Source organism: Nelumbo nucifera, chromosome 3 (assembly GCF_055504915.1).
Source record: "Nelumbo nucifera cultivar China Antique chromosome 3, China Antique-T2T, whole genome shotgun sequence".
NCBI classification, from domain to species: Eukaryota; Viridiplantae; Streptophyta; class Magnoliopsida; order Proteales; family Nelumbonaceae; genus Nelumbo; species Nelumbo nucifera.
In genome coordinates, this window is record NC_142651.1 from 72514136 (window position 1) to 72541321 (window position 27186).

A 27186-nucleotide genomic window follows, 5' to 3' on the forward strand; every position below is an offset into this window, starting at 1 on the left:
AATGCCTTGCCTACCCCTAGGTTAGCCCAATCTGAACCCTATCTGTCGAAAGATGAAAGTGAGTCAAAGAGTTTAGATGAAGAAAGTGCATGAATGTGTTTGGCTGAAGACATTAAACTTAGTGTTGGTTGGGAGGCAACCTAACGTAATTTTCAGTTACTTTTAGGATTAGTTTTTCTTTTCTTGATTTGAGACCAGGTGGCAGACCTTGAACCATTCAAGAAAACCTTATTGATTGTTCCCTTTGGCCTAAGTCCTTTTTGCATCAGCCTAGTTACGCCATTGGGGACAATGGCATTTAAGTTGGGGGTGAGGAAAGAGAGATAAAAAAAAAGAAATTTGGAAAAAAATTGAGAAACTAAGCCTTTAAATATGTAGAATTAAAATTTCACTAAAAATTTTAAAATTTCTTTCCACTAAAAGAGATTCTCAAACAGAAAAAAGTTGAGGAAACTGATAAAAGAATATTGAATTTTGTAGAAATTGGTAGCAAGTGATAGAAGTCAAAATTGGTCTCATTTGAGTATTGTCGAAACCGTTTAGAAATTGGAAAATACTCCCAAATTTACCCCTATAAAGATAAGAAGAGAAAGATGGAGAAATTAGACAAAAATTCTTCAAATTGTTAGAAACAGTGGACTACCCTGAGCATCGTTGCAAAAAAGAAAGAATAAAAGGTCAATGGACACCCTAGACTTAGTAAACGGCTCTCTTCACCTAAGTCAAGTGTCGAGATTCGCGTCAAACGGAAAAGGGAATGCCAAAGACACTTACCTAACACTTAGTAACCGAGTCTCTTCACCTAAGGCAAGTGTCGAGATTCGCATAAAATGGTGGAAGGTAACAATAAAAACAAGTGTGCATATCAAGTTCAGGGATAGAAATCCATTGTCAAAAATGATAAGAAGAATACCTGTCTGATTTTAAAATCAATCTCAGATTATCAAAACAGCCGGCAAATGGAAGAGTATATAAGATTTTTAAGCCAAGTTTCTATAATGTTCAAAGCAAGACGGTTTTACCCCTTAAGCCCAATCTCTATACAAAGTGTAATTTTAAGACTGCATTGCTAAGGGACTAGCAATGGTTAAGTTGGGGGTGTGATAACTCTGTATTTTGATGCCTTAAGGGCATCATTTCAGGTGTGTTTTCGACCTTAGAATAGTCAAAGTATGCCCTTTTCCCTGTTAAATTCAATGTTGTGACCTCTGAGAGTCTCTGTGCAAATTCTATGCAAAACGGGGAAGGTTTCATGGCGGAATTGCTACAGTTTTTGGGAAGCTAGTGTGAAGTCTAGCTGAGAGATGCGGTGTTTTTGTGAAAAACTTAGACCATGAGGGCGTCTCCTATCTGCTAAACCCAGAATGGCACCCCTCCTACTGTATTAGCATGCTCCCCTCTCCTTAGCAAACCCTAGGGCACCTACTAACCAATTCTTTCCATCCTTAGCAAACCCTAACCACCCCTAGATGTTTAATCTCCACCCTCTACCGCTTCTAATCTCCACCATTCATTCTAGGGCACTCTCTTTGTAGCTTTTAAACCCTAGGGCGCCACCTAACTTCTAATCCTTACCATTCAGTCCCAAACCACTAGATCTCAGCCATCCACTCTAGGGTGCCACCCACTTCGGGCACACCATGCATCAGTACATCAATCTAATTGGAGCTAAGGGCATACACTATCTTACACAAGGTTCATCGCAGAATCAAATTCATATAAAGTTTATCGTGGGTTGAACTAGAACTTATTTTAGGCTCGGGTTAAGCATGATTCCATCGCGAATGTGCATTGAATCGTATATTTATTGGAAACATGCAATGCGCTACGAGTTCATCGTAGGTGACTGGTGAGCTAAAGACTAATCGCAGGCATCCATTGGGTATCGATTCAGTGTCTTCTGGACTCTAAAGGACTAAGTGGACAGTATATACCTACATTAGCCCCTTGCTTATCGGTAAGTGGAATCTTATCGATAAGCATTTTGCCTTCATATTTGCCTCAGGGTTCTGTGAGGGGGTCAATAAGCATTCTACACAAAATGTAAGCAAGGGTCGAAGAATGGGCATTCAGATCAGCAAAGGTAATCGAAGAGAGTAGTCATCCTTCGATTTTCCGTTAGGTCTAGAGATTAGCTCATTTTACAAATTCGTGTGGACAATGGTGTAAGTTCACTTAGGCTTTGATTAGCCCCCTGTCTGCGGACAAGTTGGGAGTTAGCCGCTCGAGCAATCATCTATCTTTGTGTTTTAGTGGTTTCGGGTAGGAGTTGGGTGTTTGTTCCCGGTTGGTTTTTACCTATTGTATGATTTAGTCCCCTGTCTTTTGATAATTTGCTTTCTGTTAGTGGGTAAATCTTCATCAAGATTGCAAGCTTCTGCCCCCTACCCACTGGCAGGAAAGGAATTATCAAATGACAAGCAAGGTGCTCTTTAAGCATGGGTGTTAAGCCCCCTATATGTCGGTGCACTGTTTCTGTATCAGGTTAGACCCTATTCGAGTGTTCAGTGTGCCTTTAGGAGCTGATGACGTAGCGGCCATCATTAGTCAATTTCTTAACTACCGCGTCATAATAAATGAGGTCCATTTGCATGTGCAGCACGTGTGCGATATCCAATATTTAAAGTAGTAGTTGATGACATGGCGCTTTGTTTAAGTTAATGCGTTGTTTTGTCCCACCTTTTGGAAGGGGTATTTTGGAAAATCCCTATGTTGCTTTTTCGTTAAGCTATGGCTAAAGGGCTGTACTTGCGTTTGGTCATCTTCCCCGGTGCCGATTGTCATTCTCGACATGCTAGGGTTCTCTATAAAATAGCAGGGAGCCCATTCACGTTGTTTGCATTGTATGTTTGTTGATTTTGGGAATTGGTTTCCTGTGTATGGGTTTATCTGCTCCGTTTGCCCTTCCTTTCCTGTCTTCCTTCGTATCCTTCCTATTCTTTTCTCTATCACCAATGGCTCTTCGTAGATTTTTTCAGGGAGGTTGATACAGCGGAGATGTTGTTAGAACGCGAATCAGCCATAATAGTCGATGAGGGCAGAGTTTTTTAGCAACTGATGCCGGTGACCAGGGGTGTGAGGGTATTTTCGACATTGTCAATGGCACAGAGTTGATGTGTCTGTGGATGGCTAGACCGGTAGGTATCGTACAAGTGTCAGGAGCCTAGGACCGATGGCTCCAAGTCACCCAACAACTATAGTGCCTAGGTAAAGTTTGTGCTCGAAAACCCTATGTATTACCGGATGTTGTAGGATGCCGCCCTTCTCCGGTTTGTGGATTGTTATACAAATCTCTCTGGCAGAGGAGTAAAATATGTAAATCCCCTATTGGAACATTGGTATTATTGTACCCACACGTTCATGGGCACATTTAAGGAGTTTACCATTACTATGGAGGACGTGGTTGCATTATTGGTGTTGCCCATTGGGGGTTCTATGTCTGCTCAGCATCTCCAACATATTGAGTCTATTCCTTCTGATCTAATGGGGCTCTATGATGTGATCATCGCAGAAAATGCTACATTCAAAGGCTCAAGTGGACAAGTCTTCCACCCAAGGAAAGATGTCATTGGAGCAATAGTTGGAGTACTAGTTTGAGTCCCGTGGAAGGGGGAATGTGATGGTACACGGGGTGGATAACCAATGCCACCTTGCCACATTCATTTTGTATATTGTCTCTCGATTTCTGTTCTCGGAACCCCCTGACTATGGGTTGTGCACAATTTTGGTCCCCTTCGCTGTCCTGACTGCCAGCGGCCACCAGCTACCTTTGGCCTCTATGTTCCTAGGCAATTTATACGAATAGATGGATGACACTGTCCAACAAATAATGGACCCCAGTTGCAAGAGGCATATCAACTACGTTTGTGCCCCCTTTTGTGGATGTTTTTTGTGTGAACGCTTTAGCCTCAACGCCACACCTCGTGATCTTTCTCTGATGCACATAGCTGAAGCCACCATGGAGGGAAACAAGTATGAGGAGAAGGTGGTTGAGGTTTGTAGAGGAAAATACTGGCTCCAGGCTGGCAGGCACAAGTAGTTTAAAATGAGCGAGATTAACTTAAAGTTGGCTTCGCTCGATGGGTTTGTGTGGAGGTCGTACGCCCAAGCCGTTCATCATGCAATGTCATTCTGTGTCGGCATTCTAGTCCCCGAGGATGGCGACCAACAATGTGTTATGGGGGTCAAGAGCATGTTGCGGGCGTGGTGCGACTAGTAACTTGGCCTGGCATCATTGCTTACGACTGCATAGGCGAGGCTCAGCTGGCTGTTTACCGTCCAGATCGGGTACTTCACCAATTTGGTTATGATGATATGGGCGCAAAATTTTTACGGTCATCCGAAGGAGATGTTTTCTAGGTCCAACGCCATGAACTTGCCTTTCCTGAGATTTTGAGGTTCCTTGTTGTGGGGTATTCTAGGGTTCAAGATTGCAAGTCCCTCCACTTTGCATACCTTTGTGCGCTGTTTGGAGGTTTTTAGATGCTGATGAGGACAAACTCCCACCCCTGTCACGTCTTAGCTCCTCCTGAAGGTCACGCTGCCAACCAAGGTGAGGGTTTAGTTGCTCCTCCATCGCATTCTCCGAAGAAAGTGAGGACAAAGCAAGAGGCAAAGCATTCGATTTTAGAGGAGGGAGAGACTAGTCGTCCTCCTATGGTGAAGAGGCTGAGGTCAGCAAGAGGTCTTTGCCCAGCGCAGCCACCAGTTGTTTCATAGCCCACTGGTTCAGACGTGGCTTCATAGAAAGTTAGAGAATGCCGAACTAAGGCCAGGCAAGAGCCCCCTGCTCTAACACCCATGGAGAAGGATGCGCCAAATGTAGAATCAACGCAGAGAGCTATTGATGTGCCTCCTAGTAAGATTACTTGTGTCCGTTTCTCAAGTGGACGCATAAAAAACATGGCTCCTTGTCCTCGGAGGAGGGGACTTGGAGAAGAAGATTAAGTAAGGAACCTATCCCTTCTGCTTCTATTGTCTCATTATTGTTGTTATTTACTTTTGTTGTTTATAACTGACTTGTTCTCGTTTTTGTTCTGAAGCTTATGGAGACTGATGACAGTCTTCTGGGTACAGAGTTCCTGGAAGCCCCCTCCAAGGGTGAGGGAGGGGAGGTATGTGTAGATTTGTTTTCCTTTTCATTAACTTGTGGTTCACTTAGCACACTAACCTTTATAACTTGCCTCATCGCAGATTCCTTGTGAAGTGGTCCGATCTACTGTGCCAGTTTCACCGGTTATCAAGCGACTGGTAGAAGAATTACGATTAGTGCAGCTCCCCAAGCAAGGTCAAGAGGTTGTCGGAGGTGCAGGCACCGATGGCATTGCTCTGGTTTCCATCGCACAGGGAGAAGTTCGTGTAGAGGTCTCTAAACCAGCCATGTCTAAATTGCATTAGCGTGATGTTGAAGCGCTGCGTAAAACATCAGCGCCGAAGGCTTATAGCGAGGATTCCCCCGCTCCTGCTATCACTATGGAGGTCGAAGTTCCCGTCAACCAAGGGGTTCGTCATGAGAGCGCTGCAGTGGTATCATCGGTTGAAGGTTTATTGCGTGACGGAGAGCTCGTGCTAATCCAGGAGGAGCTCGTGGAGTATTGCAACAAGAATGATGTTTCCCCCTAGGCTATGAAGCCATAGACCCTATCCTTATCCAGGGTCATCGCAGAAATGACAAATACTCCATGTCCCGCTCAGCGGCAAAATTTGCTTTGGTCGTCATCCGGGGTAGTTGGTTACCAGCTACAGACCTTCATCTAGTAGTCGTGGGGCCGACCCTGAACACAATTGCAACGATGATGGACTACATAATGAACTGGCCCGTTGATGAGCTCTCATGGCGAGACTTTGCTCAATGGCTGAAGACCTGAAAGTGCTTTTCCATTATTGGCTTCCAGATGGAGTAGATTGAAGAACGGGTCATTCTTTTAGCCCATGCATTTTAGAAGGCTGGCCTTAAGGCACCGTAGTCCATTTTTGGTCGTTCATTGAAAGACGTGTGCCTTCACCAAAAGGTAGTCAAGGCCAGTCTTACAAAGGCCACTGAGAAATTGGAAGTCTTCATGGAGGAGTGCGGTCACCAGGGGAAGATAGTGGCCGAATATGAGGAGGAGTTGAAAGATTTGGCAGACTTTGAAGAGCGTGGGCAGGCTTTAGAAAACATCATTACCACGAGGAAAGGTTTGGCTACTGTGTGAATACTCGTAGTCACTTACTTTTGTAAATTAGTTGAATGAGAATGAAAAATGTAAATTTTGTCTCATGTTGTTGTCCCATTGCTTTGATTATTTTGTGTTCTTGTACCTTTATCGCAACGTCCCTTGGCAATCGGCCTCGGTGTAATATGATCATGCTCTAGTGTATATCGACCGTAGGGGAAGGTTTTGTCGTTACTTTAAACGTTAGGTGTCATCCATTACTACAAGATTCTCACAGCAACGTTTGATATAACCTCATCGTATTTCAGGCAACTTCGAGTCCGGGGTGAGACCTCCTCTCGTAAGAAGGAGTTTTGAATTGAAATCATTCCCCATGTAATTCTGAAGCATATTCTAAAAAGAAGTTCTAAGACCAAGAACCATCGTAACTTATATCGGTTGTGGAATCAAATGATAGTGAAATGCAAACATCGGATGCTTCGTGAACTTTATCGCAAATGAATACCGCTATGAGTGTACTGGCCCTTAATCGCAATGAAATACTATCATAAGTATAATTGTCTTTTATTTACAAACTATTGAGTCATGCGCACCCCTTAGCTTGGGGGCTCAGTGCGAGTGTTAAACGTCATTTGAGAAGACAAAAAGTCGTGAGTGTCTAATGATATCGAAAAGAACTTTGCAGTGTTCGGGTGATGTCAAGAATGAAGTTCAAGTATTTAGCGTCGGGTGTCCGGTGAACTTATTTGCAAACAAGTATCAATACAAACATAGTGAACTTTATCGCAGGCCGTAAAAGTCTAGCAAAGTGTTATCCCCATCGTCTGTGATACCATCAGATAAAAAAGTTGCCCCAAAGAACATTATGTAAATGATTAGATGATTAACATCTACACAAGAATGGGCGTTGATTTACTTTGTAGGGAAGCACAATTTTGTTACCCTCGCGAGGGTCGAAGGTTGTTGTGCCTTGTGAAGGCGAGGTCTTTCTTGGGCGATATGGTTGTGGTTCAGCCAAAATGTAAGCGATTAGCATGAGTTAGGGCACTATCAATTATGAACCTCATACCTTTGTTTATTTTGTGATAGGTTTTGGTCACCACATGAGGGGACTACTTGAGCTCTTCTTGCAGAAGTAAGACATCAATAATCAGAGTGAATGTTGTTTTCAGCAAAATGCTATTGTCTATCCACGGGACGGGTTAAGTTTGTTCTCCCTTGGACCATTGTAGTTATAAATTGAACAAAGCATCCAGATTTGGAAGTTAGGCAAAGATCATACCTGATGTTGCCAAAGCCTCCTATCAGGGGGTGTGAGCGCACCTGGGGTTGCTAGGGAATGTGAGTGTGCCTGTGGTTCCTAGGGCCTTCCTAGGGTCACCAGGGAACAAAAGTGCAAGCCTAGGTTTGTCAGGTGATATGAGAGCACGCCTGGGGTTGCCAATGAATAATAGTGCAATCCTAGGGTTGCCAAGAGATATGTAAGTGCACCTGGGGTTGCTAGGGAATAATAGTGCATATATGTGTACGTATATATGTATATATAAGAGAGATATCCAAGCTTTAGCATACAAATTGTATTTGACAAAACATGCTTTGACAAAGAATCATAACTTTACTGAATTTTCAAATTACATGGTTACATCGAAACTTTATCGCAGGAATACAAAGTACATCAGAAAAAATATCTCATCGCAAAATATGAATTGTTAGCATATGTATCAAGAATTCATCGCACCCTATTTACAAGCAAAGTGTGATAAATATATTAACATAAGAACTTGCAAGATTTTTGAAAAAGAAAAAAAATAAGGGTAATACATTCGTCTTTAAAACAAATGCATGCAACAATCACACGATTTTATTCAAAGCAGGGCTTCAACTAGTTGCCATTCACCATTTCATCTTCCTTTCCTGTGTCTATAGTTTTTAACACGTAGCAACCAGAGGGGTGAGCTTCTTTGATCATGTATGGCACATCCCACGTAGGTGCAAATTTTCTAGAGGATTTGCCAAGTCTGACAGGAAGTGTTGTCTTAAGGAAGTTGTCTCCTTCTCTAAACTTCCTGGGCTTCACACGATTTTCTAAAGCATTTTCCCTTTCCTCATCAATACCTTCTAGTTTTTCGTCGATGAGCTGATCCATGTCTTTTGTTTTGAATCTCTTCCCCATTGCAAAGGCTACACGGACAGAGACGATTTGTACCACTACTGGTAGCACTGCTTCTTCACCATATACCAGGGAATAAGGTGTTGCCTACGAACTTTTTTTGATCATTGTGCAATAAGCCTAGAGAGTTTCGAATAACTTTTCTAACCAATCCTTTTGATTTTCAGCCACCACCTTGCTCATCATTCTTAGCAAAGTCTTGTTCGTGGCTTCTATTAGCCTATTCCCTTGTGGATAATATGTTGCAGACGTGCCTAATCTTGCCCCGTGTTGTCCCAAAAGATCCTAGACTTCCTGATTCTTAATGGACAAGCCATTGTCTATCAGCGGTTAGACAGTGTATGCCCTTAGCTCCAATCAGAATGATGTACATTATGACATTTATTGTAAATGAATAAAGTACATATTTGATTCATGTTATTATGGTGTGTTTCTATGTAATACCCTTAAACTGGACACATATGAGACTCGTGTTAGTTTAGAATGTTCACAGCCGTTGGATAGATCTGGGGAGATTTATCATACCAAGACTGACACTGATGTGCCGCCAAGTTGGTTGGGGTGGCTTGTCTCAGCTGCCAGGGTGAGACCTGAGGTACATGTAGTGTGGGTTTTCTTGAAACCCTGAACTGGACCAAAATTCCAGAATTGTCCTGGACCTTGGAGATAGATGGGCAAAATTGGAATGTTACACCTGACCCCTAGACTCGATTATGATACTACACTAGGTATCGGATTAGACTGTCTTTGATATGCCAATCAGTGAGATCCTCAGAGGTGGTCAAAATCTGGGTATGCACTCTCTCTAATGGAAACCAAAACTGTCGGTAGTCGATTTCAACCATTGAAATTTGTTTTTGCAAAATATATTTATATAAGAGATATACATATATATATTATGGTTTCAAATTTTGCAAAAGGTTTTAATTCCCGGGATCCATATGAGTAGAGAGTGCAGCACTGTACCTTACAGCTGAGGGAGAGGTCCTCTCTTGTTGGGCAGTGTTTGATCATTATGGGCTGAGAGGTTAAGTGTAAAACCATTGAGGGTAATACCTGATGGGCTAATCTTGCATTTTCCCACAGTCCTTGGGTTTTTATAAGGTGGCTTGACCCAATGACCATTTAGTGCAAATGTTGGGCCCATTAAGAGCCCATGGTGATGGGCTCAGGGGTTCAATGTCTCCTACAATGAATTTGGCCAAGCCTTGTAACAGAGGCTAGGGAACCCATGTTGCTGATGTGTAGATCAATGTTTGGGTCCCACGCCATACAAGGATGACCAACTAGGTATCAATTGAGAGGATAAGTGAGCACATAGACTTAATGGGCCTAAACCCAATTCGAACTAGTTTAATAAGATTAATTAAAAGAGGGCAGTTCTGGGATTTGGATCAACAGATAGGATAAGAGATTATCCCTATCCACTCAAAGAGTTCAGATCCAAATAAAGATTTGGATCTAGAAACTCCTAATTAGATTAGGAAGGTTGATCTTTATCTGCAGATAAGATAAGGGATTATCCTCATCACTTAAAAGAGAGTCCAAATCCAAATATAAGATTTGGATTAGAAAACTCCTAATGAGATTAGGAGAACCTCTCTTTAAGACTATAAATAGAAGAGCATGGCGAACCTCCAAATCATCCAACAGTTTGCTGAATTACAAAGTAAAACAACACAGTTTGACTGCACTATCTTCTGTTGTTATTCTTTCCTGCTCTTGCCGCCCTACCCAGTTCGATGTCCACCAGTGGGAGTGATCAAGAACAGTTCTTGATATTGCCCTTTGCTAGAAAATGCAATCTAAAATAGGGAATGTAATTCCATCATGGGAGAGAGAGAAATTTTTGAAATTTCGCCCAACCTTCCCATAGGGTTCGGCCATCCATATGATGGATCTCTCATCCCTTTAGAATCCTCACCGGATCCCCAAACTAATGAATTACGTGTTGCTTGAGGAAGTTTGCTATGTTTTCTACACAGATCCTCCATAAAGGTATAGCCTCTACCCACTTGGTAAATAATTCACGACCACTATGATGAAGTGGTATCCCCTGGAAGGAGAGTGGATTTTGCCTATGAGATCTACTCCCCATGTGTGGAAAGGCTAGGGTGTGATGATGGGATGGAGGTCGTTGGTAGGTCAATGTATCCTTTTGGCATGTATCCGGCACTCATGGCATCTGCAAACATGTTTCTAGGTGTCTTCCACCATGGTGGGCTAGTAGAAACCTAAATGCAAGATGTGATTGTATAGAGCCACCTATCCTTGGTGTGGGGCGGGTTCAGAACTATGGGCCACTTCTAATGCCTCATCTATCTCCTCACCAGCCAAGAATCATAGAGGTTTTCCAATTCCTGTACAACACTCCTTCCTGAAGGTAGAACCTCTTGGCTCTAGATAAAAGTCTCCTCCTCATTGCTAGGTCTATTGGTAGCATATTGTCTTCTAAGTAGTTTATATACATACTCCTACAATCTGCCTCTCCTACCGCGAGGCACACTCTTTCATCCACCTCTAGGACGCACTTTTCACAATCGTGTTGTACCTTGGTAGCATCTGTCTTCATCGCTAGCCAATAGTACCCCAATCTTTGTAGCCTTCTGTATAGAGTCCTGGTCATGTCTCTATAGTATGTTTTGTGGGTTTCATTCAGGACCAGCTCTGCTTCCTTCAACCCTAAACACCTCATTCTGACCCCGTCTACCAGTTGATGGTACAGTACCTCGTTTACCAGTTGGAACCTCAAAACTACTTTGTTGTCCTACGTCGCCACCTTTGGGTTAGTTTTTGTATTATGCTGTGCCTCCAATCATCTGTTGTAATTTCATCATCCTTATCGACCCTGTGCCCTAACCTGTTAGTTTATGGTTTACAAAATATTTAGATGGTAATTTTGATTGGGTCTTTGCTGGATTGGATTTTCGATCCCAAGGTAGCTAATGCGCCAGGAAACCTATTTACGCCTTGTTTTGGTGTTCGAAATCCACTTCCAGGTCGCAAGTTAGTCTCTTGATCAAGGTCCTATATGGCAGGATCGTTAATTCTTTGATTGTTGTGCTCCCATCGAGCTGACCGATTACCAATTTAGAATCCCTTGTCACCCTGATCTTCTTAGCACTGGAGTCTCTCGCCTTGATCAAAACAAGGACCAAGGCTTCGTATTCATCTATGTTACAGGAACATGGGAACTAGAATTTGAACGAATAGGTGAAGGAAGGGGAAATCCATCATATGGATGGCCAAACCATGCTGGATGGCTAGGCAAAATTTCAAAAATTTTCTTTTTACCATTCCGGGAATCGTATTCCCAGTTTTAGAAAAACTGCATTTTTCTAGGATTGTTCTTGCACCGAAACTAGACCAGATTTGAAACCAAAAGATAGGAAAAATATACTGAAGGGATGAGAGATCTATCATATGGATGGTCGAACCCTACAGGTAGGTTGGGCGAAATTTTAAAAATTTCTCTCTCTCCCATATGGCAATCACATTCACTGTTTTAGAAAACAATATTTTCAAGGATCAATCTTGAACCCTAAACCAGACCAGATCTGAAATCAAAAGGTAGGAGAGGGATATACCTGATACAGAGTAGTAGTAACTCCCAATGAAGGTGTTCACGCCCAAGGAGATCACCAAAGACTGCTCCCACTGAATATGACACAACGTAGGGTGGAGCAGAATCATCCGGGTGGTTCTTCAACAAAAACCTGATTCTTCACCAAGAATCTGATGGAGGGCAAGTGAGCACGACTTCGGATCAGTTTTTCTCCCAAAAACTGATATCAAGAACCTTTCTTGATCACTCCTACAGGTGGAGATCAAACTGCCAATGGCGGCAATAGAAGGAGAAGGCAAGAGCAGAAGATGGCGTCAGTTTAACTGTATGTTGTCTTCTCTCTTGTATCAGTAATCTGATGGATGAATTGGGGTTCACCCTCCTCCTCTATTTATAGCCTTAAAGAGAAGTTCTCATAATCTGATTAGGAGTTTCCTAATCCAAATCTTGTATTTGGATCTGGACTCTCTTTAAGAGATAAAGATAACACTTATCTTATCTGCAGATAAAGATCAGCCCTCCTAATCTAATTAGGAGTTTCCATATCTAAATCTCTATTTGGATCTGGACTCTCTGAGTGGATAGGGATAATCCCTTATCCTATCTGCTGATCTAAATCCCAGAACCGCCCCTCTTTAATTAATCATATTAAACCAGTTCGAATTGGGCTTTAGGCCCATTAAGTCCATGTGCTCACTTATCCTCCAAATTGCTGCCCAGTTGGATATCCTTGTATGGTGTGGGACTCAAACATTGATCTACACATCAACCACATGGGTTCCCCAGCCTCTGTTACAAGGCCTGGCCGAATTCACTGTAGGTAACAGTGAACCCCTAAGCCCATCACCATGGGCTCTTAACGAGACCAACATTTACATTAAATGGTCCTTGGGTGAAGCCACCTTAACCCAAGGACTGTGGGCAGATGCAAGATTAGCCCATCAGGTATTACCCTCAATGGTCTTACACTTGACCTCTCAGCCCATAATGATCAAACACTGCCCGACAAGAGAGGACCTCTCCCTCGGCTACAAAGAACAGTGTTGCACTCTCTACTCACATGGATCCCGTGAATTAAAACCTTTCAAAAACATTTTGAAACCATTATATATATATATTATATATATATATATATATATATATATGTATGTATATAAGTATGTATGTATATATCAATATAAATATATTTTGCAAAACAAATTTCAACGGTTGAAATCAACTGTCGACAGTTTTGGTTTTCATCAGAAAGAGTGCATCCCTGATCATTCACTTTGTCCGACAAAGGGGTTGATCCTGTCACTATGATCACCCACTCAGATGAATTCTCGGACTGTCCCAACATACCTAGGTTTTAACCCCTTCTAAGGATCTCACTGATTGGCATATCAAAGACAGCCCAATCCGACACCTAGTGCAGTATCATAATCAAGTCTAGGGGTCAGGTGTAACATTCCAGTTTTTCCCATCTATCTCTAAGGTCCAGGGCAATACTAGAATTGTGGTCCAGTTCAGGGTTTCAAGAAAACTCACACTACTTGTACCTCAGGTCTCACCCTGGCAGCTGAGACAAGCCACTCCAACCAACTTGGCAGCACATCAGTGTCAGCCTTGGCAGGATAAATCTCCCTAGATCTATCCAACAGCTATGAAAATTCTAAACTAACACGAGTCTCATATGTGTCCAGTTTAAGGGTATTACACGGAAACACACCATAATAACATGAATCAAATATGTACTTTATTCATTTACATTAAACGTCATAAGGTACATCATTCTGATTGGAGCTAAGGGCGTACTCTGTCTAGCATATACCTGATACATAATCCACAAATGTAGCTCCCAAAGTGGTAGTTCACACACAAAGAGAGTTCCAAAACCAGCTTCCACTAAAGATGGTGCAGTTTGAATTGAAGTTGGTTCAACAACATAGTTTTCAGCAAAACTATAATCCAACACCTTGGATCGATCAAGGGAGGTGAGCACATATTTTCTCTGTACTTTTCTTGCAAAAATCAGAGAGGGAACTGATCAGTCCAAGAAGTGGAGCATTTCATTTCCTCCCTATTTATAAACCTTAAGCAGCACCACTCCTAATCTGATTAAGAGGTTCCTAATCCAAATCTTTATTGGTAGAAAGATGGTTCAGCCCAGGGTTAGAATTTATTGGCACAGAGTACTATTGGGATAGGTGCCAGCTTGGAATTGATGCCAATTCACGGGCAGGCGTTGGTGCATAGAGTGTGGGTTGTTGCCATTTTGAATGTTTAAAGCTCTGCAATGGAAATCAGAAATCTGCATTGGGTCTGTCCGTACTTCTCTGATCTTTATTTGGATTTGGACTCTCTAAGTGGATAAGATTTATTGATGCGTATTGCTTACACTAGCAAGTACACTAGCCAATCAAGTAATAAAGTGATGAGTAGAGTATTGTTCCCACAAGGATTTATCCAACAATTACTGGTGATAAATCAGTCAATTGTTATCTGATAAATCGAATTATTAACCTAATCAAAATCTTAAATCCTAACTAGTAAACTATCCTAATCAGTTTGGATCAAACCACATTCATGCATAGAGAAGACAAGTTGTATGTGAACACTAACTGATTCAGTCCAACAATCAATTCACTAAGGTATTCAATTGAGTTGGAATTCAGCCATGGTTTGGTGAAACCCTAATGGCATGAGCAGCCTCTCTCGAGCACAACTCATCCTATCCATGGGTGACAATTCTTATATCTCTATCAAGAATTTAATCCACATGGATGCATTAAGAACAATAAATTCAAAGGGCATCAATTCAGATTTGAATGAACACCAACTGAATCACACAAATTATCTCTAAGATGTATTGAATTCGGTTCTTGATTAGCATATCAGATTACCTAAATTCTTTCTCAAGCAATTCAGACAATCCAAGAATCAAGAATAATTCGGCCAAGATTATTCTAGCAAATAAAACCCTAACCAAGAAACATCAAGAATGAATCCAATCAATCGAATAACCCTAGAGAACTAATTACATATCAAAAACATTATCAAACATGGTTCAAATTCTAGCAAGAAAGAGAAATTAATTGACAAAATTGCATGAAACCCTAGCTGAATTCGGTTACCAATTGTGTAGAACCAAAGAAGAAGACAACCTAGAATTTTTGCTTCAATCTTCGATTTTTGGATGTGATTCTCCTCCAATTCACATTCAGCAACCTTCTTCTTCCTCTAGATCTTCTCTTTTCTCCTTTCTCGCACCTCTCTTCTCTCCTTTCTCCTTTTGGGGGTTCGAACCCTTTTCTCCCCTTTCTCTTCTCCTTTTATACTTTTCTCTTCAGCCCTCTCAACTCTAAAAGGTCCGCCTTTAGGACCCCTTAGGCTGCAATTGGGCCTCCCACTTGGTGGGCTGAAAGGTCTCCCTTGGAGAGCTTCGACTGGGCTCTTTCCTTGGGTTCCCCCATGGAGTGTAGCATGGGTTGTTGCTTCTTTATGGGCCGAAAGTGCCCTCCTGATGATTCTCGATTGGTCTGTCTTCTAGATGGGTCGAATTGCTTCCATTTTGCCCTCTCAACATGGTTTCATGCTATCTTCCCCCTAATCTGGTCCACACTCTTGAATTCCTGAAATCATTCTCAATTAGGGTAAGAAATCATGAAAATTAAGCAAGTGGCTCACGTCCCTAAGTCATATGATTGCTTAAACTATCATGTGACCACTTGATTAATCTAATTAATTATGGGTTTTAGGCTCATTAAGCAAATGGCTCATGTCCCTAAGTAGTTGTTGGCTTATTTGGTTCACTTTGTATGGCGTGGGACCCCAACAATGACCCTACATAAGCCCATATGGGTTCGGCCCAGCCTCTATGAAAAAGCCTAGCCAAATTCACTGTTAAATAAAGTGAATCCCTGAGTCCATCAGTATGGGCTCTTAATGGGCCCAACATTTACATTAAATGATCCTTGAGTCCAGCCAATCAGCCATCCTATGAAGGCCCAATGACAATGGACTTAAGTAGGATACAGCCAATCTGATCCACACTACTTTTCTTATAAATTTGCAAACTTGAAAAACATAGCTCCATTACTGAAACTAGACCAGCATTCAAGTGTGAAGTAGATCATTAATGGAAAAGAGAGCTAGCTAGATCAGCAATAGAGTTTATTACACACTACTCTGAACTAAAATGAGCAGAAGTAAACATATCTAAACTTTACTATAAACAGGTCTGAAATCAGTGTTGAATTTAGGATCTTTAGGCTGCTCTTCAGGTTCTAACATTATAAAATCAGATCTGAAATCTTAGCTTTTGAGAATAGTCACTTACAAAAATTCCAAACCTAATATCAATAAGTAGGTCTAAAATATGTTGCAATTAGGTCTGAAATAAGTCTGATCCCAAGAGCTTAAGACTTCTCTTTCAATTCCCAACTTATATGTCTTGTATGCCTCAATTAATTGCAAAGACCTAAAATCAGATCTGCAAACATACCTACTAAGAACAGCCACCTTTGGATCTGAGTTTAGACTTGAAATTACAGTAGCCACTGATACTGAAATCAGTGGTCATTGTGAATTTTTATAGCAGCTGAAATCAAATACACAGTTGTTTATTCAATCATATACAGCAACTACCAGATGCTAGGTCAGTGGATCTAAAAAAAAATGCTACACTCAAGGATACATCAATTAGGGCTAGGATCAGATTTGTTATACTGTAGGGCTGATATAAGATCTGATCTGAAATCTTAAAATATATGAAGAGGACCTAAAATAAACTGTAACCAGACCTGAGTTAGGCTTGGTTTAAGGGTTTTAAGCTCTGCAATTGAAGTCCAAACCTGTATAGCTCATATATATCAAATAATTTCTAAGACCTGAAATCAGGTCTGCAATGTCTGATATTGTTAGCAGCTGCAATTCAGATATGATGTCAGCAGTTTTACAGAACAAAACTCAGTCCACAGATATTTCAGATCATACTCTGTATCAGATCTCATACCAGTCCATATCAATCCATATTAGTCCATATCAGTCCATATTTGTGTAGCTCATATATTAAGTAATTGTAGAAACCTGATGTGGCTCATTGTGACACAAGCAAGTGCAATAGCCGTTCAAGTAGTAAAGAGGTGAATAGAGTATCGTTCCCACGAGGATATATGAAACTCAGTCCACTAGGATCTGAATTCCAAGTCTCTCTCTCAAGCACTCTAGAAATTCCAAGCATTAAATCAAATCGGCCAATCTGAGAATTGAAGGTTTGAATCCTTTCTCAAGCAATTCAGATTTTACAAATCTCAGATCTGAGATTTCAGATCTGAGTTTGTGAGAGATAAAATCGGCCAATCTGATCTAGAATCCACACTCTATTCATGAAACAATAAGAAGAGATCTGGTCTACTCGAATGATAAAGAAATTTGATTACACAATCTGAAATTTTACAACATTGATTACAACAAGAAAGAATGAGGAAGAGAAAATTACATAGATAGAAGCTGAATTCGAATTCAAGAAAATAAAAACTAAGTAGAAATAGAACAAAGGATCTCTCAATCAAATTTTCCCCAAATTCGAACTCACCTTCTTCTCTTCTTCCTTGCTTGAATCTCTTCAGCCCTTCTCCTTCTTGCGCCTAGCTCCTTCTTCTCTCTTCTTCTCTTCAAGGAATTCGAACCCCAAGGGAATGGAGAGCCTTGAATTTGGGCAAATGAACACCTCTTCCCCCTCTAGAGACCTCCTTATATAGGCTTTCAAGGAAGCTCTAGCCTCTTCTTGAAGCTTCTAGAATTGGGTGCATTACACCCTTCTTGAACCTTCTAGAGTGCTCCCTCCTTCTCTTCAAGAATCCTCTAGAATTTGTCGCCCCTAGCTCCCTTTGGGCTGCTATTTGGGCCGCAACTTAGCTTAATTTTGAACATATTTTGGGTTGCACTCTAGGCTGTTCTTGAGCTGAAATGGGCCTTTTCTTTGCTGGGCTGAATTTTTCTTCTTGCTAGGCTCTTTCTTTGGGTTTTCCCAAAGAGTGTAGCTTGCACTACTAGGGTCGAATGATACTCCTTTGCTCTTATGGCTGGGTCAGGCTGAATTTGATTAAAATTGGGCTTTCTTTTCTTGCTTTTTGCCTTCCTTTTCTTGAGTTGGTTGCCCCTGAAATCTTTCTTGCAATCAATCTAAAATACGGTGAAATTCAATTAAATTGGCATAAAACTCCTTGCAAAAACCTCATAAATTATAGGTAAATTATTGTTAGACAGTTTTGTATGCCCTTAGCTTCAATCAGAATGATGTACTTTATGAGTTTATTGTAAATGAATAAAGATACATATTTGATTCATGTTCCCTTGGTATGTTTCTATGAAATACCCTTAAACTGGACACATAATGAGACTCGTGTTAGTTTAGAATGTTCACAGCCAGTGGGTCGGTCTGGGGAGACCTATCCTGACAAGGCTGACACTGTGGTGCTACCAAGTCGGTTGGGGTGGCCTGTCTCAGCTACCAGGGTGAGACCCTAGGCACATACAGTGTAAGATTACTTGAATCTTTGAACTGGACCAGTTTTCCAGTATTGAACTAGACCTTGGAGATTGATGGGCAAAACTGGAAAGTTACACCCGACCCCTAGACTCGATTATGATACTGCACTAGGTGTCGGATCGGGATGTCTTTGATGTACCAATCAGTGAGATCCTTAGCGGGGGTCAAAACCTGGGTATGTTGGGACAATCCGAGAATTCATCTGAGTGGGTGATCATAGTGACAGGATCAGCCCCTTTGTCGGACAAAGGTAATGATCGGGGATGCACTCTCACTGATGGAAACCAAGACTGCCGGCAACCGATTTCAACCGTTGAGATTTTGTTTTGCAAAGTATATTTTATATGAGATATAAAAGTATATATATATTATGGTTTCCAAAATGTTTGCAAAAGGTTTTAATTCCCGGGATCCATATAAGTGGAGAGTGCAACACTGTTCCTTGCAGCCGAGGGAGAGGTCCTCTCTTGTCGGGCAGTGTATGATCATTATGGGCTGAGAGGTTAAGTGTAAGACCATTGAGGATAATACCTGATGGGCTAATCTTGCATCTGCCCACAGTCCCTGGGTGTTACAAGGTGGTTTGGCCCAGGGACCACTTAGGGTAAGTGTTGGGCCCATAGAGCCCATTCGATGGGTTTCAGGGGGTGCATTGTCTTTAACAGTGTATTCGGCCAAACCTTGTAACAAAGGCTGGGCCAAACCCATGTGGCTGATGTGTAGATCAATGCTTGGGTCCCACGCCATACAAGGAAGCCCAACTGGGCAGCAGTTAGGAAGGTTAAGTGAGCACATAAGCTTAATGGGCCTAAACCCCATTTCGAACTGGGTTGTTTATTTAGTTAATAAAGGGGCGAATTCTGAAGTGGATCAGCTAATAGGATTGGGCTTAGACCCTATCCACTTAGAGAGTCCAAGATCTAAATGAGATTTAGATCTGGAAACCTCCTAATTAGATTAGGAGATGGCTGGTCTGATCTGCAGATAAGATAAGGATTATCCCTTATCACTTAAAGGGACTTCTAACCCAAATATGATTTGGATTAGCAACTCCTAATCTGATTAGGAGCTGATCCCTTTAAGATTACAAAAGAAGAAGGGGGCGGCAGCTTTTAGAAATACACAGACAACAGATTTCCTCTAGTGCAAAAAATCAAGAAGAGAGAATTCTGCTCCCTGCGAATACTCTCTTGCCGCCTCCCTGTTCTTGCTGCCCTGTTTGCCAGTTCGATCTCCAGTTGTGGGAGAAGTCAAGATTGGATCTTGACATCGGTTCTTTGAGAAAGGATTGAAAGGAAGCTATGCTCACGTACCATCTTGTTGATCCTTGCGAAGGACAAAGTTCTTAGAGAAGAACACTGCTGATTCTGCTCCACCTGTACTGCGCCATATTCAGTGGGAGCAGTCTTTGGTTCCTTCCTTGGGAGTGAACACCTTCATTGGGAGATACTACTTCTCCGTATCAGGTATAATTCTCTCCTGCTCCTTTTGGTTTAGATCTGATTCAGTTTAAGGTTCAAGAATGATCCTTGAAAATATGATTTTCTAAATAGGGAATGTGATTCCCAGTTGAAGGGAGAGAAAAATTTTTGAAATTCGCAATCTTTGGGCGTCCATGGGATGGATCTCTCATCCCTTCAATTATGTGCTCATTAAACATCCTATTGCCTCTGAATTCGATGTGATGCATATTTTGAATTCCCAGCCAATCTTTGGATGGTGACATGGTTGAGGCCTTAGCCAGAGTATTTTTCAACTGTTCAAAAACTCTCTGGTGCTCCTCTGTCCATTTGAACTCTACAGACTTTTTAACCAACTTCATTAATGGAGTTGTCGCATGTGCAAGACCGGGGATAAACCTCCTAAGGTATGAGACTTTCCCTAAAAAGGAATTCAACTAGGATTCATTACCTGGAGTCGGGAGGTCTAGGACTGCTTTTACTTTTCTTTTGTCTGGATGAATTCCAGTCTGGTCCACCTTGTATCCTAGAAACTTCCCTGACTGTACTCCAAATGCACACTTCAAGGGGTTTAGTCTCAGGTTGAAAGCTCTACACCGACTGAACACTTTTCTTAATATAGTAGGGTGATCTTCTTGTTTCTTCACCTTAACCACTATGTCGTCCACATAACACTCAATCTCCTTGTGCATCATGTCATGGAAGACATTTGTCATTGCCCTCTAATATGTGGCCCCAGCATTCTTCAAGCCGAAGGGCATCATCTTGTAATAGAAGTTCCCAATCAATGTTTTAAAGGCTGTATGGGGCGTGCCCGTGGGGTCCATGAAAATTTGATTGTACACACTGTAGGCGTCTAAGAAGGAGAAAAGCTGATTACCCATCGTTGAATCTATTAGGACCTCTATATTTAGCAAGGGAAATTCATCCTTGGAACAGGCTCTATTCAAGTCCCTAAAGTCGACACAACACCTGCAATGAGGCCGTAGGAGGTTAGTTTTAGGTTGTATCCTAAGTCTTCGATTAAAGGCTGTATGGGGCGTGCCCGTGGGGTCCATGAAAATTTGATTGTACACACTGTAGGCGTCTAAGAAGGAGAAAAGCTGATTACCCATCGTTGAATCTATTAGGACCTCTATATTTAGCAAGGGAAATTCATCCTTGGAACAGGCTCTATTCAAGTCCCTAAAGTCGACACAACACCTGCAATGAGGCCGTAGGAGGTTAGTTTTAGGTTGTATCCTAAGTCTTCGATTAAACAACTAAATGTAAGGCGCTAACCTAAGTTGTCCGTTTTTCTTCTTGATCGGCACTATGTTAGCTAGCCACTAGGGATGTGCTATGGGTTTGATGAACCCTACTTTTAGGAGTCGCTCAACTTCCTCTTTAATCTTCAATGCTATTTCTAGTTTAAAGACCCTCTATGGCTGCTTCACAAGTTTGAACTTTGGATCTATACATAAAGAGTGCCTAGTAAGGGCCAAGTCTAGGCTTGGCATCTGGTCGTACGACCAAGCGAAGACGTCTTGGAATTCTATGAAAATACACAAAGATCAGTCCATTCTTCAAAACATGTTTTAGTATCTTGCGATATGAAAAGGTTCTTACCTTTAAGTAATGCAATCAACTTCTCCTTTTCCTTGGGTTCTAGTTTGGCCAATATGTACAATGGCCTTTTCTCTGTTCCTTTTGCGGCCATATCTATCTCCTCTAAGGGTTCTTCCATCGTATCGATGAAATCTGTCATGCACTTTGGAGGTGCTTGAACTTCAACGCAATATTCTAAGGTCCCCTCCCTTTATTCCTGTCATTGTGAGTGTCGCTTAACATTTTTTTTTGTTTTCATCATTAATCATGAATTTAGTGCATTTCACTGTCATACCTCTAGTGTTTGTGATACTTTTTCAGATTGTGATGCATCATTTTGCAATGAAACTACAACAATGTCCTTTTGTGGGAATGGCTCGGTGAAGTAATTCTAGTCGAGGCATTACTTAAAGTTTTGTTAGGAGAAATTTACGATTGCCTTACTCATGTTATCTGAAGATAGCTTGTCCATAGAAAAGTATGTATATATGCTTTGGAAGCAACTTAATGACAACATTTGCGATAAAGTTACACATATCATGTTTTGGAATAGCATGAAGTAAATCATAACTTAGAATTACCGTAGACTCATACCTCAGGAATGACTTTCTTGGTTGTTGATGGTCCGCCGTCTTCACAATTTGCGACAAAGGTGTAGTAACTCTTCCCGTCATTAGCAGTCACCCATACACACCTAGTCCTCTTATTCTTTTCCATTGCCGCTGAAGGCTCACCTCGTGCACAAGGTCTGGTAGTTGCAACCCTTCTACGTTGGCTATCCTTGTTTCCCCTTCATATGCCAACTCCATGTAGTAGACAGTTGTATGCCCTTAGCTCCAATCAGAATGATGTACATTATGAATTTATTGTAAATGAATAAAGTACATATTTGATTCATGTTCCATGTAGTAGACACTTATGAGACTCGTGATAGTTTAGAATGTTCACAGTCGTTGGATAAGTCTGGGAAGATTTATCCTGCCAAGGCTGACACTGGTGTGCTACCAAATGTTGGGGTGGCCTGTCTCAGCCACCAGGGTGAGACCCAAGGCATATGCAGTGTAGGATTAATTGAATCTTTGAACCGGACCAAATTTTCAGTATTGCCCTGGACCTTGGAGATTGATGGGCAAAACTGGAAAGTTACACCTGACCCCTAGACTCGATTATGATACTACACTAGGTCTCAGATCGGGTTGTCTTCGATATGTCAATCAATGAGATCCTTAGCGGGGGTCAAAACCTGGGTATGTTGGAACAGTCTGAGAATTCATCTGAGTGGGTGATCATAGTGACAGGATCAGCCCCTTTGTCGGACAAAGGTAATGATCGAGGATGCACTCTCTCTGATGGAAACCAAGATTGTCGGCAGCCAATTTCAATCGTTGAGATTTGTTTTGCAAAATATATTTTATATGAGATATAAAAGTATATATATTATGGTTTCCAAACGTTTGCAAAAGGTTTTAATTCTCGGGATCCATGTGAGCAGAGAGTGCAGCACTGTTCCTTACAGCCGAGGGAGAGGTCCTCTCTTGTCGGGCAGTGTTTGATCATTATGGGCTGAGAGGTTAAGTGTAAGACCATTGAGGGTAATACCTGATGGGCTAATCTTGCATCTGCCCACAGTCCCTGGGTGTTACAAGGTTGCTTGGCCTAGGGACCACTTAGGGTAAGTGTCGGGCCCATAGAGCCCATGTAATGGGTTTCAGGGGGTGCACTGTCCATAACAGTGTATTCGGCCAGGCCTTGTAACAAAGGCTGGGCTGAACCCATGTGGCTGATGTATAGATCAATGTTTGGGTCCCATGCCATATAAGGAAGCCCAACTGGGCAGCAGTTAGGAAGGCTAAGTGAGCACACAACCTTATTGGGCCTAAAGCCCATTTCGAACTGGGCTGATTTGATCAGTTAAATAAGGGGCGAATTCTGAGATTGGATTAGCATATAGGATTGGGTCTTAACCCTATCCACTCAGAGAGTCCAGATCTAAATGAGATTCAGATCTGGAAACCTCCTAATGAGATTAGGAGAAGGCTGATCCAATCTACAAGTAAGATAAGGGTTCACCCTTATCACTTAAAGGGAATACTAATCCAAATATGATTTGGATCAACAACTCCTAATGGGATTAGGAGCTGATCCCTTTAAGCTTATAAACGGAGGAGGGGGTGGCAGCCTTTAGAAGACACATATTCACATCTTCTTCAGAGCTGAAATCACAGAAGAAAGAATCTAGCAACCTGCGAAATTATTTCTTGCCGCCTCCTTCCTGTCGCCACCTCACCTGCCAGTTCGATCTCCAGTTCAGTAGGAGAAATCAAGATTCGATCTTGATATCAGTTTCTTGTGAAGGGACTGATAGGAAGCTGTGCTCACGTGTCGTCCTGTTGATTCTTGCGAAGGATCAGGTTCTTGGGAAGAACACTGCTGACTCTGCTCCATCCTGCACATATTCATCTTTAGTGGGAGCAGTTTTTGGTTCCTTCCTTGGGCGTGAACACCTCCATTGGGAAATATTAGTTTTCTGTATCAGGTATATCCCTCTCCTTCTGCTTTGGTTCAGATCTGGTTCGATTCTTGGTTCAAGATTGATCATTGAAAAATATGATTTTTCTAAAATGGGGAATACGATTCCCAATAGGATGGAGAGAAAATTTTGAAATTTGCCCATTCTATTCCGCAAGATTCAGGCGTCCATACGATGGATATCTCATTCCTTCAATCGCAATATTCTAAGGTCCCCTCCGTTTATTCCTATTATTGTGAGTGTCGCTTAACATTTTTTTTTTGTTTTCATCATTAATCATGAATTTAGTGCATTTCACTGTCATACCTCTAGTGTTTGTGATACTTTTTCGGATTGTGATGCATCATTTTGCAATGAAACTACAGCAATGTCCTTTTGTGGGAATGGCTCGGTGAAGTAATTATAGTTGAAGCATTACTTAAAGTTTTGTTAGGAGAAATTTACGATTGCCTTACTCATGTTATCTGAAGATAGCTTGTCCATAGAAAAGTATGTATATATGCTTTGGAAGCAACTTAATGACAACATTTGCGATAAATTTACACATATCATGTTTTGGAATAGCATGAAGTAAACCATAACTTAGAATTACCGTATACTCATACCTTAGGAATGACTTTCTTGGCTGTCGATGGTCCACCGTCTTCACAATCTGCGACAATGGTGTAGTAACTCTTCCCGTCATTAGTAGTCACCCATACACACTTAGTCCTCTTAGTCTTTTCCATTGCCGCTGAAGGCTCACCTCGTGCACAAGGTCTGGTAGTTGCAACCCTTCTACCTTGGTTATCCTCGTTACCCTTCATCTACCAGCTCCATGTAGTAGATCGCATCTTGTAGGTGAGCCTCCGATCTATCGAAAGGGACTTTAGTGGCAGGGATTCTTATCACACATCCATTGTGCTTAGCCTTTATGCATTGGTGATATGTTGACAAGACCAAGGCTAGGCTGTGTATCAGAGGTCGTCCTAGGATGATGTGGTAGGAGGTCCTCCCTGAGATGACCTGGAACTCCTACACAATGGAAAATGGTCTGATCACTACTAGTAGTTTGATGGATCCTTCTGTGACGGACGCATTCCTATTAAAGTTGGTTACCTCCTTAGGTAAGACTTTGACTGTCTCCTATTGTATGTTCATTAGTTTCAATGTGTGGACAAAGATCAAGTTGACAAAACTCCCACGGTTGGCCATGGACTTTCTCATCTCAAAACCCCCCACCCTCGCTGAAACATACAAGGGTCGATTATGGTGGGGGTCCGTAGCCAACATGTATTCCAACGTGAATTCTACACTGGTTTGATTGGATTGGTAAGGTTCCAATGGTCTCCTAAAGACTTCCACTAGTGCTCTAATGGCTAGTTTCCTCGTCGAGGTGCTCACTCCTTGCTTGCTAAAGAAGTGTTGGAACTTCGAGCTTGTTCAAGTCTCTCTATCAGCATGTCAGGCTGATATTGGCCCGGTGCCCCTATTACGCTGATGCTTCCCCCTTGGACATGAGTTGGCAAGGGATCGGTTTCTACCTACGCGGGGTCCCTCTTCACGAACTTGTCTAGCTTTACCTTCTATATAAACAATCTCCTCAAAGAAAAGCAATCCATCAGGTCATGATGTGGCGAGTGGTGATAGTTGCACCACCTTCCGCCGTGCCTATCTTTCTCTAGGTCTACTCCTGCTAGTGGTGGCGACAGATTAATCACCCTATCTTCAACCAGCTTATTCATTATCATTATCACTTCCTCTTTTGTACAGGAAAAAGGAGGAAGGATCGGTAGGTCATTCCTTTTTCCTTGGGCATTGCTCTAATAATAGGACCCCTGCCTGGGCCCTTGGTTGTTGTAGGGCCTCCAATTGACTACATTGGCCTCATTTCTCCCATACTGTCCTAGTGTCGGTGAGGATTGGGTTGTGATATTTTTTACCGTGCCCGCTGTCCTCTCAGCGCACCTCCATAACTAACTGAATTCCACCTCTACGTTCTCAATGCCTATTCTATAGGCAAGCTGCATCCCTTTCACGCATTGCATGGTGAAGCCCTTATTCGTGGCATGCTCATCGAAGGTAGAGTGAATCAACTTCTGGAACCTCATGACATATGCCAAAAGGTCTTCCCCCAAATGCTGCTCCGTGCTCCTCAAGTCGGCCATCATCAACTTTCTTTCCAAAATGAACAATTTTGACAAGAACCTTTTGGCCAGTTCAACCCATGAGTCGATACTTCCAACAGTAAGGTTAACAAACCAAGTGTACATCAGGCTAGTCAAGGATTTTGAGAATTCATGAACTTTTAGATCCCCATTGAGAGCGAAGGATCCCAAGACATCTTCAAACTTGCTTATATGCTCTTGTGGGCTCCCCTTCTATCCGTCATACTGTGGCCATTGCTGTGGAGGGATGTAACCAGCTGGGTAACACTTGTACAAGATTTGATCGGACTATAGCTTCTATAGGACGACTAAATCATGTGCATGGTTACGGCTCTCTACTACTAGCCCCTAGACATATTCTCTCAACTCATCCCGGCTGTGTAGGGCTTCTTTTGCTGGATTTGCTTGGAGAGGAATTCTAGACTATTCGGTGATGCGCTGTTCCATTTGCACGGGCATGAGATTGGCCCTGATAAGCCGTTCTGGTGCAGCAAGGTTAGGGTTGGAGGCATGGTAGCTGGCGGAGACATTTGTGGGAGCGACGACCGAGGTGAAGGGAGACTGCTCGGTTTGGCCCATCTGTTGGAGGAGGAATTGCAGGGTGGCCCTCGTTTCGTTTTGCATTTGCTCGATGTGGTCAAACCGAGCCCCAAACTGAGCTTCAAATTCATAGACCTTGTTTAATAAGATCTCTATGTCGACTTGTTCCATCGCCTCCGCTTCATACTGGTTTCCAACCTCTGGGTTGGCATCTTCAGGGATGGTGTTGTTTTCCTCTAGAATCGGTGAAAGGTTGATTCTACGGGCGGCCATCCTCTATGATCAAGGAACGAACCAAAGATTCTAATGTAGGTAGGGTGTGGTTAGGCTATGTGGGAGTGGTCTCCTTAAAAGACAAAGGAAGGCCAAAATAGGGGATCAACCAGGGGGTTAGGGTGAAAGGGAATGGTGAGGCGTCTCAACAGGGAGTCCAATGATTGAGTGTATCAGAAATCGAATGAATCCTTTCACTACAAGGAGAGTTCTTATTTATAGGG